The following is a 13,875-nucleotide window of genomic DNA, read 5'->3' on the forward strand; positions in this document are numbered from 1 at the left end:
AGACAGGAAGGAAATCCTCCGGCACACACACACACGCACTGTCACCGCTCCATACTGATGCCAACCTCAGATACATGGCACAACTGGACAAGATCATCATCAACACAGCTCAGATGAAAGCAAGGCCATGTTTGGATGCTGCTCACACTGTTTGTGCTGTGTATACATTTGGATGAAATCCTCAGATGCTTCCAAAAACAAGTAGTGCAATGCATTTTTATCGACTTGAATCACAGGATATCAATTCAATAATTTCTTCATCGATTGCACTTCCAAAAACAGTTTGACAGAAAAGTCGGATTGAAATTGAAACACAGTTCTGTTTTTAATATCTGAACGATTATGCATGAAATAATGAGGTCACTTCATAATTATGTTTCACTAATTGTTTACAATAAGACTGTGTGGTGTTCAGTAATCAGATCACATCGTGAATGCTGCAAACTCGACAGCAGACCTTATATGACTTTATTGAGAATGTAGTTTCTGTGATGTCTGTAATATTTCAACTCTATATGAAATGTTTTGACGTATCTGTGATTACATTTGTAAATGTTTCTGTTGTCCCCCTTCTCTGAAACTCCTGGGTTGATAAGATAGCAATAATAAACACTGAGATGGATTGTGTGCAAAATTTTTGTTATCTATAAGAAACAATAGTTTTATAAATAACGGTATTGTGTGTATGCAGTGCAGAAGATCGAATGCACCGCAGTGATGTTTGGAAAGAGTTGTGCCCTCAACAAACAAGACAACACAAACGTAAGTGATTTCAAGTTATTTTTTTTTAGGAAAAAAAAGTGCAATCTCATAGCAATTGGTACGGATTTTACAAGCTGGCAACTTTGTATTAATTCATACGACCACACTTGTACCATTTCTTTTTGCGTCTGTGATGTTGGGATTAGGGGTGGTGTTTAAATTTTTTGTATGATTCACTTTGTACGAACTCAAACAAATTAGCCAGTTCCCACGTATACCTGCATAAAGACGAACACTGCATAAAGATGGAGTGTATACACTGAAAAAAATGATTCATTGAATTTAATCCATTCTTTTTAAAGGTAAGTGGTTGCAATAAATTTATTTAAGCTTCATTTAAACAAAAAAGATTAGTAAAGTAAAATAATATATAAAACTTTTGTTTAAATGTAGCTTAAATTAATTGATTGCAACCACTTACCTTAAAAAAATTGATGTAATTCAATGTAAATTTTTTTCCAGTAAAGAATAAGCTTTTTACTTTTTGTCAAGTTTTAATGTAGCATTTTGTTAAAACTTTGTTTTATAAAGTACTGGTTATAAAGACAAGCATCACTGTTACTATTAATACTGTAATAGTCTTCTGCGAGTGAACTTGTCAATTAAAGTCACATTCCACTTTTTTGTTGAAAATATGCTCATTTTCCAGCTCCCCTAGAGTTAAACATTTGATTCTTACCGTTTTGGAATCCATCAGCTAATCTCTGGGTCTGGCACTAGCACTTTTAGCATAGCTTAGCATAATCCATTGAATCTGATTAGACCCATTAGCATTGTGCTAAAAAAAGAGTTTTGATATTTTTCCCATTTAAAACTTGACTCTTCTGTAGTTACATCGTGTACTAAGATTGACGGAAAATTAAAAGTTGTGATTTTCTAAGCCGATATGGCGAGGAACTATACTCCCATTCTGGCGTAATAATCAAGGACTTTGCTGATGTAACATGGCTGCAGCAGGCGTAGTGATATTACGCACTGCCTGAAAATAGTCCCCTTGGTTACTTTCAATGGTAGGGGACTATTTATGGGCAGTGTGTAATATCATAACGCCTGCTGCAGCAAAGTCACTGATTATTACGCCAGTTTTAAATAGGAAAATATCAAAACTCTTTGGTTTTTTTTTTTGGCGCGATGCTAATGGTCTAATCAGATTCAATAGATTATGCTAAGCTATGCTAAAAGTGATAGCGTCAGACCCGGAGATCGGCTGAATGGATTTTAAAACGATAGGAATCAAATGTTTAAATCAAAAAGTGAAATGTCCCTTTAAGAGAAAACGCTTTCCTGCCAATGACGAGTTTATACGGCAATCCATATTTTCGCTATTATCCAGCAGGTGGCGCTCTTACCCAACTTTTAAAGAAAGGGCAAACAGTAAGAACTCCATTTATGTTTTAATGATTGCTCTGAATCTGATCTCCATCAAAAGTCCTTCACAAAAATGCAATTATTTTGCTCAAAATTTTGTATTTTTGAAGAAACTTACCCATGATAAAAAGAGAACAAATGAAGGTAGGATGAAAGTTTTTTTTTTTTTTTTGAAAGCAGAGGGTTTGTTTTTTCATTTGATATATTGTATGTATATATATATTTAAAGAAGAACATTTTCTGGAAGGCATTAAACTTTTGTAAAAATAATAATAAATGCTGGCGCTGGCTGGTAACTTTCTTTTTAAAACGCTGGCGGGGAAAGAGGTAACCTTATTGCGACTTGAAGATGAAAGGAATTGTGTTACTAAATCCTCAAATTATTTTAGTGGGGTTACCTTTAGGTCTAGAGAGACCAATATTATTCTGGTTATGTAATCCACATCTGTCATCATACATTTTGATACACTGATAATGACCCTTCTGGCTTCAGTCCAGATTCTGTACAGTCACCCGCTAGCCATTTTACCATAATCTCTGCCTGGACTGGACGCTGTGCTTTTCAGGCCAGGGGCGATGTACTGCTGTCTGGAGATGTGAATGTTAGGATCGACTGCGAGCGTGACAGCGCTGAAGCTCTGGGGAATAACCTCTTGCTCAACACCTCTCCATACCTGATATCTAAACTGAGCCCGTAATCCCAACCGGCAGATCGGGCTGTGGGGAAACTGGGCCGTTTTTAAGAGCTGTGCATAAACTACCATTTTAGTGTTACTTTACTCTGAGACCACATAGATGTGGCAGGCTTTCCTAAAACTGCACAGATAATCATATCCACCACAGTAACTGTTCTGAATCTGCATTCGTAACTGCTTTTCTGATACTTTAAAGGAATATTCAATTTTCTTAAAAGAAAAATCCAGATTATTTACTCACCACCATGTCATCCAAAATGTTGATGTCTTTCTTTGTTCAGTCGAGAAGAAATTATGTTTTTTGAGGAAAACATTGCAGGATTTTTCTCATTTTAATGGACTTTAATAGACACCAACAATTAATACTTAACTCAACACTTAACGTTTTTTTTAACGGAGTTTCAAAGGATTATAAACGATCCCAAACGAGGCATAAGGGTCTTATCTAGCAAAACGATTGTCATTTTTGACAAGAAAAATAACAAATATCCACTTTTAAAGCACAACTTCTCGTTTAGATCCGGTCGTCATGCGCTAGCGTGACCCGATGCAATACGTCATGACGTCAAGAGGTCACAGAAGACGAACGCGAAACTCCGCCCCAGTGTTTACAAGTGTGGTGAAAGAGGACCGTTCCTACATTGTTGTATGTCATCTGATACTAATTAATGTCTTTGTGTCAGTTTATTGCTTACAATGGTCCGCAAATGTGCGTTTTATATATGTAACACGTGACCTCCCTACGTCACTACGCATTTACGTTAGGTCGCGCTGGACCTGACCTAAACGAAAAGTTGTGCTTTAGGGGTGTATATTTGTTGTTTTTGTTGTCAAAAATGACAATCGTTTTGCTAGATAAGACCCTTATGCCTCGTTTGGGATTGTTTATAGTCCTTTGAAACTCCGTTGAAAAAAACTGTTAAGTGTTGAGTTATGTATTAATTGTTGGAGTCTATTAAAGTCCATTAAAATGAGAAAAATCCTGCAATGTTTTCCCTTAAAAAACATAATTTCTTCTCGACGGAACAAAGAAAGACATCAACGTTTTGGGTGACATTGTGGTGAGTAAATTATCTGGATTTTTCTTTTAAGAAAATGGAATATTCCTTTAATGGTGATTTTTGGGATATGAGGATTGAGTAAATAAATACACATTTTTCACTTCTGCATTTTTAAAAAATATTTGCTGTCTCATCTCTGGTCAAGACAAATAATAGTAAATAAACATAACTTGTAAATCTGAGTTGATTCAACAAAAAAATTTAGGCAGCAAAGATTTTTTACAGTGTGGGTGAACTATCACTTTAACATGGCAAACTATAATGTCAGGAAAACTACATGTTAGTATCCTGGAAGCTTTTTAAGAGCTCTGCAATGTTTCCAGCTGTCTTTATGTGATGCAAATGCCTAGTCTTTTCATTTAAATGCAGTTTCTTTGGGTGAAGGCTTTCATTTTCCTTTCAGAGCAACACTAATGGTGTAATTACAAGACCTCAGTATGCTCAAATATACTGCACACTTGATCGGGTACACTGCAAAATCCTTTTAAAATGAATTAAATGTCATAAACAGGCCTAATCTAGTGAGCAAAAACATCCGGCAGCATACAGCTCAACACCAGCTGAACCTGCAGCATCAGGGAAGATCTTCAAACAGAAACAACATCGCTATTAAAAAAAACCCGTAACATTTGGTAAAAGTACTGAGAAACACTACAAGAAACAGGATTATCAAATAATCTTTCATTTGTACGCCTGCTCATCTAAGAGAAAAAAGCTTCAAAAAGCTGAAACTGTCAGAAGCAAAAAACTACATGACCAGGATATTTCATCAGAAAGTGAAGGTACACACACACACACACACACACACACACACACAGCAACCCTGTGATCCACACTCTGATGTCTCAAAGTCATAAGAGTGCAGGAGGATTTCAGGGCAATAAGAAGCAATATCCTGAGGATCAACCTCTGGAGACTTTTTAAAGGGGTCTATACAGATCCTCTACGCTTAGATTAGCTCTGTACGTAAATGTTTAGATTTTTGGAAGACATATACATTTACCTACGTTTCAATATACTGTATTACTACTAGCATATTCAAGTCAGATATTAAATGTGTTCTGAGTTTGTGAAAAAACACCCACCCAGCTAGGGCTGTGCAAAAAAATCACCTGCGATTCTCACGCGCGTCTCATCAGCAAAGCCAGGTCAGTGGTTAGAAGTAAATCGCCATCACCTGCTTTCAGATGGAGCGGCATTTACTACACAAAGCTGTAGTTCACCGAGAAACTGTGCAAAAGTCGATTTTTCTCGATTGTGAACGCGATTTTGCCTAGCTTCTCTGTGAACCACGGCTCCGTGTAGCAAACGCCAGTCCGTCCAAAAGCAGCCGATGGCGACCCAATACCAATCAAGGAACCGACTTTACTGATGAAACGCGCATAAGAACAGCAGGCGATTTTTTTGCACAGCCCTACACCCAGCCATATTGGAATGATTAAAAAAAACAAATTAATAAAATAAGTTAACAAAATCTTGGAAAAACATGCAGGATACTCTGCTTTTAAACGCTGGGGGTGTGTCTGCTGTCAGTGCTGAAACCACGCCCACTTACGGGAAAGCTGCCATCTCTACCTGTCAACATTGGGATGTTCTCAACTTTCAAATACAGCTACAACCTAAATTCATGCTCTCTATAGATGGTTTCAGCAGTAACAACATAAACACGCAGCTTTCGTGGTCATCACGTAACTTCCGGTAAACTCTGCGAAGAATAACTAACAACAAAGTCCTTTAAAAGCACTTTTTTATTCATATAGCAAGCAAAATAAACAACACGTAGATTACAGGAACCCAAAACATTTGATATTTTTGACGAGGAATTTGTTTAAGAGTTCTGTTTCAGCAACTAGTCAGACCATTACACAAACAGAGACCGGAAGTAAAGTTCGGACCAGATGCTTATTGCATCACCGCACGTGCAACCGATGAAACGGTCTATAGAGGGTATGCTTTGACGCTTTGGGTCATTTTTCCACGTGACCACGTGAGAGCTCGCCCTGTTGAGTGGCAAACGTTCAACAAAATGGATGGTTTTCATAATGGCTGCTGCAAAAATGCCAGTAAAACTGACTATTATCAACTTAAATTGAATTTAGTTGGACTTGATAGCACAGGTGGACAATACTTAGTTACATTAGTTACATTTTCCAAGCATCTGTGCCTTATTCGGGTGTCTTGGGAAAAATTGTACTTCACTACATTCTAAAGCATAGAATCATACTGTTTATTCTTGGTCACACTTTATTTAACGGCATCACTGTTACAGTGTAATTATACATTTAAGTACTAAGTAATAATCATTAACACCATGTACTTACTATAGGGTTGGGGTTAGGATTAAGGTTTGGTTAAGTGTTAGTTGCATGTAACTATGCATTATTAACTGTTGTTATTATTATAATAATTACATGTAGCATTGTGTAACAAAGACACCGTTAAATAAATTGTTACTGTATACTTTAATATTGCATATTAAAATGTATTTAATACCTATTTACATTAAAATTGTGTAAAACTGTAAAAGTACATGTACTTAAATATTAAATGTAAAACTTGTATTTATGAAATGTAATAGAGGAAAAAATTATAATAATAATTCTTTGGAATGTATGTTTTCCAAAGAAAAACACTGATAAAATACAAATATTTGGAAAAATACTTTTAAAGGACTTTTAAAGTTCCGTATTTTACACTTAAAGCCCTGTTTTCAGATTGTTTATGATGAAATAGAACGGTTTTGACTGAAATTTGGTCGTATGTTGCTGGCCTGAGAATTTTCGGCTTCTGTTGTATCAGCCCCCACAATGGCTGCATAGGTGCACTGGAACAATCCTTCCTAAAATGCATTAAACTTTCGTTTACGAAGATGTGACACTTACCGAGTGGTCAGGGGTGTTCACTGATATGCTCACACAAAAATTGCTGCAAAATACGCATTCCAACAGGTTTATCGTAGTTTTTGTCCAACTCCATTGACTTGTATTAGATGTGCTGTGAGGTACGGTATTACTCCGCGCCGGGAAGGTTGTTTGTATTCTTGCAATTGGCAAAGGTGGATTTTCGCCACCAACTGGGCTGGAGTGTCTATTATTCAAGCTCTCAGCGGAAGAATATACGGGCGTGAGGCGTTTGTAAAAATAGGTCCACAAGTTAACAACGAATTGGAAAGCATCTTTTGCAGCGATTTTTGTGTGAGCATATCAGTGAACACCCCTGACCACTCGGTGAATTTCACGTCTTTGTAAATGAAAGTTTAATGCATTTTAGAAAGGATTGTTCCAGTGCACCTATGCAGCCATTGTGAGGGTGGGGGGTTGATACCACAGAAACCGAAAATTCTTAGGCAGGCATCATATGCCCAAATTTCAGTCAAAACCGTTCTATTTCATCATAAACAATCTGAAACCAGGGCTTTAAGTGTAAAATACCGAACTTGTCCTTTAAGAAGAAAGTAAAATACTTAAGTAGTGTACACCTCTGCTTGATAGTGACCCTAGCAACTTGTCAACCCACATGTGGTCTATGGACGTTGGAATGAACAATCTATTTACTTCACCTTTCTGTGTTTTTGGCAGTCTGTAAAACGATAGCTTCGAATCACCCAACAGCTGTTTCCAATGTAGACGCGTTTTCTCTGTGTTTCCGCTGATTTCACACTGTACACAAATTCTGCCGCTCTGTCTTTTGCCACTCAGTGGGCGTAGCCGCAGTCACTTTCGCCAAAGGTGATGTAACGCGCATACCCTCTATAGTGTTAGGGGTGGGGCCATGCTCGGTTGCTCATGTGCATAATCAGAGTCACTGTTTTAGGCCCTCCTAAAAAATCCTGAACTTAAAAATGGTGAAAACTGTTTCACAATCTAACTCTCCAATTCGGTAGTAAATAATTTGCAGTCTTTGTGGCATGTTTGAGCAATCTAACATCTATAATGTGTTTAGGAACTATTCTCAAGATTGACTTTACAGGGACTTCAAGTGTTTAATCACAAAGCTGTTCTTAGTCTTTTCAATGAGTCCCATGAGATATGAAAGCAACAACATTTTCTTTGTGCGCATTAATATTTAATTTTTATCATTTTATATATTTGGTGCAGTATAAATTGTATTTAATTTCTAGGTTGTTGCAGCCCAAACTGACAAGTTTATAACCTAAACAAAATCGCATCGTGGCTTGCTAAAGATAGTCACCGCGGGACTGAACATTTACGTCTCCAGGGTGAGTTTTTGCTGTTGCTTCATATTTCAGCCATGTTTGGTGGTGAGAGAAGAATATTGGTTGATACCGTGGCTTGATTTTCTTTTATAGTTTCATCCGGTCTCTCGTAAGTCATTGACCGGGTCGTAGTGTTTGTACTACAACCGTGATAAAAGCTGATAGTACAGGAATAAAATTTTGCTCCTGCGGGCGTATGAGGCCTCAGGGTTCCATCCTCAGTTCTTGTCTGTTTTTCAGATGGGTTACTGGGGTGACTGGGGCAATCTGCCGCCCCTGGCATCTCCCCAAGCAATTCAGAAACTCTTGTTATTCTGAAAACTGTGGATCAGGTGACTTCAAACCTGCAACTAATGCAGTAAAGAGAGAATTACTGACTGAGCAAACACATGACAGTTGGGTGCTATGTGTAATCCTGACCTCCAGACATTACACACACATACACTAAAGCCCTCTTCCATCATTTTGCTAGATTTCAACATTTGATGTGTACGGTTTCTCCTGAGAAATATAAAGGAGAAATTTTGCACCTATCCACCTGTTTCTCGAACGCGGAAGTAAGTGATGTGACATATTTCCATACTTCCATTTCAATATCCAGCCGGTAGAAAACAGTGTAGTGGGAGCACGCATAAAACATGATTTAAACAGTTAATATTTACTACACCTGCCATATATGAACCAGTGTGATGATGAAATTAAGAAGTGGCTTGATATATGAAGATATATTTAATCATTACGTGTTGTTGATCGGAGGTGACGGGTCTTCAATGCGCAAATATAAAAGACATACCAGTATCTTTACAATGGGAAAGTCAGTCAAGGGTTTGTACATGGAATTTACCAAGCCTTCGTGTTTTTGTTTTTTTTTAGGGGATGGTTTAAAATGTCACAACTGTCCCTCTGGTGTGAGTTTTTTTAAACAGTCATTTTTAATGGACTTGTTTATGGCAACACGTCGAGCTTCACGCGGTCCGACACAGTCAGCAGTATCATTCAACACATTGTAAGTTATTTGAACAAACCATTATAAATGTATTAAACTACTACATGTATTGAGTATTGTTTTCGTTTTATGAAAATATTATTACATCAATTCTTACGCACTAGGTGGAAACATGAGTTTATGAAATTATTTGTTTCTTATTTTTTAAAGTATTTGCTTTTTCATTTAACACATAACAAAAGTACGCACAAGCACATTACGAACTATTATAAACATTAACTAAGCAGATTATGTCATATATATTCTGTACTGTAATCGCATTTTTGTAATAATATATAGAAGCAGAATAAATAAATCTTTAAATTTTTAAACAATTATTTTATTTATTGTTTACTGGTATAGTTTCTATGAAAGGTTTTGTTGGATGGATTTGTAAATACAGATCACGAGTGCATGTGCGCCACATACACATTCAGTTATTGTGCATGGGGTTAAAACAAATGTTTTGTAGAGATTTACTGCATTTGGATTAGCTATTATGGCAACACCTAACTGCACAAATTATGTCGGTCTTCCTGGATTTCATAATAAAAATTATAATAATAAACAGACAGTCCAAACGGCACACTTGTGTCCTCCGCAATAGACTACCATTAGCTTTAGTGCAGGGGTCTCAAACTCAAACTGGCTTGGGGCCATTTCTAAGACAGACATTTCATCGGGGGGCCGCAGAGCTATTTTAACTTAAAAAAAGTACAATATTTCTGTAAATGTCATGTTTAATTTCTATTATTTAATGTATAATAATACTTGAAAATATATAACCATTGGTTTAATCTTTTTAATATACATTATTTTATGAAAGTAGCCTAAGTAAATCTTTTCTAAACCTTATCTTAACTAAGACCTATTATAACCTTGCACTAAACTAACAAATTTAATTCCTGTATACATTTATAAACTATTATAAAAAATTACCATCAGTAAGTGTTTCTGTTTTGATTTATTTTGGATTGTTTTCAGTCATAGTATTGACTTCATTATGTTCTTTGTTATTTCAGTTTTAATGAATTTTCTATTATATGTGGGAAAATATTAATAAGTGAAAGTGATCCTAAAACTTTTGAATGTGTGGTCAATGTTATATAAGCTAGTTGGACAGAAAAAAAATAATAATACTGCTCTATGTGTAATTAAATAGTAAGCTACATAATAATATATTATACTTTATTATATATATCAGTACTTACTTCAAGCCCGTAGGCAGGGGGGGTTCGGGTGGTTCGAACGAACCCCCCCTTACTGCCAAAAGGTCCAGAATTCAAGTCGTTTTTTCGCGTGATTATTGTCATCATTGTTTTAATCAATGCTTGTGACAAATATTCTGGGTTCCTGACACATTATTGAAGCTGTGCACAATACCGTACTCACCATTGAGGTCCACGAGGTCCGGATTTCGGTCATTTTCTGATGCTCGTTTTATTTGACTGAATGCTCAGTGCTCGTTTCACTTCTGGCTGCACTGCGCAGACCGATCGGCATGTGACGTCTTAGCACCGCGAGACCGATTCATTAGTAAATGACTCAGTATGCTTTTAAATAGATCTCGCAGTAGTGTGATGTCACATGCCAACAGGTCTGAGCTGCACCCCATTAAGTAAGATAAAGTAAAAATTATTCCGAGATGACCAATCAAATCAAACCAAACCAGGCAGACAAAGGTGCAACACAGGGGTCAGATGCGCCTTTAGTGGAAGTGCAAGAAAGATGTAAGTAATCAAACGCTATCTATTATACAGCCGTTTAATGACGAGAAATATGAAACGCAGTGATTGTCAAGGTGACAAGACAAGAAACATTACTGCAGCTGAGCCACATGAATGTCCAAATTTAATGCGCTGCTTTAACTCCCTCCAGTAATTTACTTCCCGTTATTCAGCGTGTTTATTAGCAAAATTCAATGCCACTCTTTAATTCTTTAAGATGTCTTTTTTACTGTATGATTACATTCACTGTTGAACTTGAAAACGGAAAACGCGACGCATCACGTGCGCGGTACAACGCTTCATCCACCGGTAATGCGCGTGCACGGAGTTTAAATGGGCGCACGTTCATCTTTAGGCTTAAACATTTTATTGCATTCGGTCATAAAGCCCAATAAATAACTTACTTGCAACTTCTTCCTGTAGTGTTGAGCCGTTGAGCTCTGCTATTAAAAGTAAGTTTAAGGTTTATCATGGAATTTTAATTTTCTGAACAACTTTTACTAAAGTTACTGCAGTTAACAAGAAGCCTTTTGCTTAATTAACAGACAGTAAATCAGATGTGAGAAGTTTAAAATTAAGGCTTACATTATGTTTACATCTTACACAGTTAGTAAAATGCATCACTAAAATGAGCCTATATTCAGTAAGCCTATGTTTACTTTACTGACATAACCCAGTGTGCCCAGGATGGTAAATAATTATTACAATGCATTCCTAATGACCAACACAAATCTTCTGCATACTGACATGGTTTGAAATCTATAGTTATTTGATTCTTTGGTTTTCTGATTTTTTTTCATATATGTAGAGCAGAGAAATAAGATTTTTTTCCTGGGGTGCATGACCTAGAAAAATACATATATGGACCTCTGTATTTATAAAGTCCTGCGTACGGCCCTGCTCATAATTAAATACAAAAGGAGGAGGAAAAATTGCAAAAAAGGTCCCCTTTTGAAAAAAAGAACCCCCCCTTTCAATAGGCTGGCTACGGACCTGTACTTTTGTCTTCTGTACATTTCTCCTCATCTTTTCTTAACCTGGGCACTTTGATGGCTCTTTTTCTTATCTGTAGTTTAAAATGTGTTGCATTACATATACCGCTGTGCCTCTCTATGCGGTGTCTCCATTAGATGCTGTAACGTGAGGTGAACTAACCCCACCGCAGCTCGATCTTCTCTCAGTAACAGGGGCCGGTTGCACCAGCTGTGCGTAAGTTACAACGTAGCTTAGTTACCACGTAAATGGGCACTAAGTTACAACTTATGCACTACTAAATGTTTTTGCGTTGCACCATTAAACTTAGTTTAAACGTAACAATACGTTGTAACTAAATATTTACGGAAGCCTCTGTCCATGAATAACGTTTGGAATAAGATGTCATCCAGATTATATAAAATCGATGAGCTCGTATTAATTATGAAGAGCCGCAAATTTGTCAACGAGTTTTCAAGAACTGTTTAATTTTCTGTGTATCCATCAATTAAAATAAGATTTAAAATTTCTTCCTGTTTATTTTCTCTTCCATGTGTGGGATATATATTTTCAATTAAAAGTGTAATGTTTTGAGTTCGATAACATATGCTTTAACGTCTTTTTTTAACTTTCAGTTTAGGCGAGACAAGAATAAGTTTGAAATTACGTACTGTTCAGACTATTTCCTGTTTGCCCATTATAAGGCTTGTGATTGGGTTAAGGAAAATAAACGTCATTCTATGCGACAACGCATTACTTTATGGAGAGCTTACGATCTACTAGCTACGTTCTGCCTTAAGAACAAGTGGTGCAACCGAATTAAGTAAAGAGTTAGTTATAAACTAGCTAGTAGTTACTAAGCCTCTAGTTTGGACTTTACGTCCCAGTTTAAGTAAGAACTTACGAACGACTGGTGCAACCCTACCCAGCTGAGTATCCACCCGGAAGTAACAAATCTTCTCTAGACAAACATACAAAGTCCCGACCAGATTGACTGATCGCATGGTGACAATCATATGATTGACGCGAGGTTCAGATGAGGAATTAAAATCTGATCACGCATTCCGTTATCCTCGACATCACGGAGCGCGTGCGGTTCATGGCTGCGTAGCAACGGGTGACGCTACCCACGCCACGGAGCGCAACTTCCGCTCCCGAGCACTTTGGAAAGTAATGCTTTGACTCGTTTTAACGCGTTGTTAGACGCGACATGTGAACGAACACTTGAACGTTTAAATCAAAAATAAAACAAAGTGAATAAAAATCTTTCTGCGGGCCAGATTATGTTATATTTTTGAAAGGTGACGCGGGCCGCAGAGAGGGGGAGGGCGGGCCGCAAATGGCCCGCGGGCCGGGAGTTTGAGACCACTGCTTTAGTGGCTCACCAGAAGTCATAAACCGGAAAGCTCAAAGATGGCGGCGTCCACATTTACGTCATGAAACAGGTGGATACTATTAAAAGTAAAACATTAAAATGTAAGCAGTCTATGTGCACCAAGACTCCTGAAGAAATACTCTATAAAACATTTCCAGCCATCGAAAGTGTTTGTTGTCTCTTGTAATTGTAAGGGGAAAGACACCTCAGAGATTTTTTTCATCGAGTTCCTCGAGAGAAACCCGTGCAATATTACCCGAGGGTGAGCTCAAGGTGACAAACGTTTATGTTTGACTGAACTTTCCCTTTAAAGTGTTTTCAATTCTTTCCAGTGTTCACACACAGACTGCAGTGAGTGCAGGTCAAACATTCCCTTCTGAATATAGTTTTATTAAACACTGTTTTATCTGGACATTACTCTTATCATTTCACAGATGAAATCCTAAAGGGAAGAGAGAGAGAGAGATCCTTCTGTCTAACACTCAGCCATAGACCCTCGCTCAGTAATGAGGCGGTGGAGGAAATGAGCGACTGAATGTCTGGAGGTGTAGTAGATGGAGAGAGAAAGAGATGAATTGCTATAGCAGATAGATAATTGGATAGAGGCTCTCAGGAGAAGCACATCAGGACGGGTTGTGTAATTAGAATGGAGGAGTGTGTGAGGAATGTAAATGTTTCTGGGATGGGGTCTCATGAGGTTCCTCTGTCCTATAG

General features: G+C 37.4%; 1 protein-coding gene and 1 long non-coding RNA gene across 4 annotated transcripts in view; one reads left to right on the forward strand and one right to left on the reverse strand.

Moving 5' to 3' along the window:
* The window catches only part of chrm2a (cholinergic receptor, muscarinic 2a), a 99,101-nt gene that overhangs the window by 75,274 nt on the left and 9,952 nt on the right, over positions 1 to 13,875 (reverse strand). The window lies entirely within an intron of this gene.
* The window catches only part of LOC129432062 (uncharacterized), a 139,267-nt gene that overhangs the window by 70,614 nt on the left and 54,778 nt on the right, over positions 1 to 13,875 (forward strand). For both annotated transcript variants that reach the window (XR_008639996.2, XR_012368339.1), the window contains exon 5: positions 692 to 762. This is a non-coding gene — a long non-coding RNA (uncharacterized lncRNA). The remainder of the gene's footprint in view (positions 1 to 691; positions 763 to 13,875) is intronic.

Source organism: Misgurnus anguillicaudatus, chromosome 1 (assembly GCF_027580225.2).
Source record: "Misgurnus anguillicaudatus chromosome 1, ASM2758022v2, whole genome shotgun sequence".
In the NCBI taxonomy this organism is placed as follows: Eukaryota; Metazoa; Chordata; class Actinopteri; order Cypriniformes; family Cobitidae; genus Misgurnus; species Misgurnus anguillicaudatus.